Source organism: Cucumis melo, unplaced genomic scaffold (genome assembly GCF_025177605.1).
Source record: "Cucumis melo cultivar AY unplaced genomic scaffold, USDA_Cmelo_AY_1.0 utg000167l, whole genome shotgun sequence".
Taxonomy (NCBI): domain Eukaryota; kingdom Viridiplantae; phylum Streptophyta; class Magnoliopsida; order Cucurbitales; family Cucurbitaceae; genus Cucumis; species Cucumis melo.
The window spans coordinates 6,615-8,261 of NW_026123808.1; positions in this window are offsets into that span (position 1 = coordinate 6,615).

The window sequence follows — 1,647 nt, forward strand, 5'->3', positions numbered from 1 at the left end:
CTTGATTGAAAATTTACTACCTAAATATTATATTATAATATTATTTGAATAAATTTTTGTAAAGGATTTATTACATTTGATTATGATAAATAAATGTATATTCGGGATTAACCCATCAATTAGATAGATCTAAAATAAAAAAAAAAAAAAGAAATAAAACGATAAAAATAGATAATAACAATACATACATATCAGCATTTTCTGCCTAGTTTATTTAACTTAAGAGACTCAATAATCTTTCCTTAAAATAAAGTGAAAAAGATGTATGAATTGTTACTTGGATTTACAATTATTCATTACAGACAAACATACGAAAAAATGAGGTGAAAAGAAATACATAATATGTTACATATGTAACTTGATTCTTTGTTAATCAGATTCGGGCAGATATTCAAATTGATATCTTCCGTTATGGATTAACTCCTATCTACCCCCAATTAGATCGAGTAGATGCATCATAAATAAAAAAAGGATCCTACGGGGGACTGGACTAGTTTCGGAGGTGCTAGACTATCTTGTATAAGGCGAAAGTCAAACAGATCTAGAGTAAACGATTGTTCCTACCTATTTTTTTTTATTTGACTCTAAAATTTAGTACCCTAAACCCTAAATAGGTCTTAAGTTTCTTAAGACCATTAATTCAATTCCATTAGTGCCAAAAACACAAGACCTTCGTGTTTATAATTCAGAAATCCACAGAAAAAAAATACTCGGGTTTCACAAACCATTTAAGAGATAGAGAATAATAGAGGCTTTCGCATTTCTGAAATGCATCATTATAAGAAAATAATAAAGAACAATCACATTCGATCTATATTTAGACTCTTAAGCATAAGGTTGTTTAAAACGGCAATCTATAGTCTGATATCGAATATTTTTCCATATATCTTATAATATACTATTATTATATATAATAATAATACGCATACTCTGGGACGGAAGGATTCGAACCTCCGAATAGCGGGACCAAAACCCGTTGCCTTACCACTTGGCCACGCCCCATTTATATTCAACACTAATAAACACTAATATTGGTAGTGCTTAGTCGTCAATTCCAGTACAAATATTTATAGAATAAATTAGATTGTTGCTCAGATTTTGATACGTTTATAGATCCAATTAAACTCAATTTATTGATCATTACATATAATTCCATTAAGATATTGTATGAAAGTAGGATTTCTTCTATTCTCGTTTTATTTGAGAATTGAAGGATTTTTGATTGGCTGAGTTCAAATCAAAGAAAGGTTTTTTGACCTACTTTATGTTATTAATTTTTCCCTTATCCCTTATATCATAGCAATAATAGGGGATTAATAACTCAATCAAATCAAAAGAAATACAATTATCTTCAAGAACAAAGAAAAAAAAATTGTTATGCTTAATATCTTAAGTTTCATCGGTATCTGTCTTAATTCTTTCCTTTATTCAAGTAGTTTTTTCGTCGCCAAATTGCCCGAGGCCTACGCTTTTTTGAATCCAATAGTAGATGTTATGCCAGTAATACCTCTATTCTTTTTTCTATTAGCTTTTGTTTGGCAAGCTGCTGTAAGCTTTCGATAATATTTTTAATACTGTCCGAGACAAATTCATGATTTACTAGAAAAAAAAAAAAAAAGATTCTAACTAGTTATAAGATCAGATAAG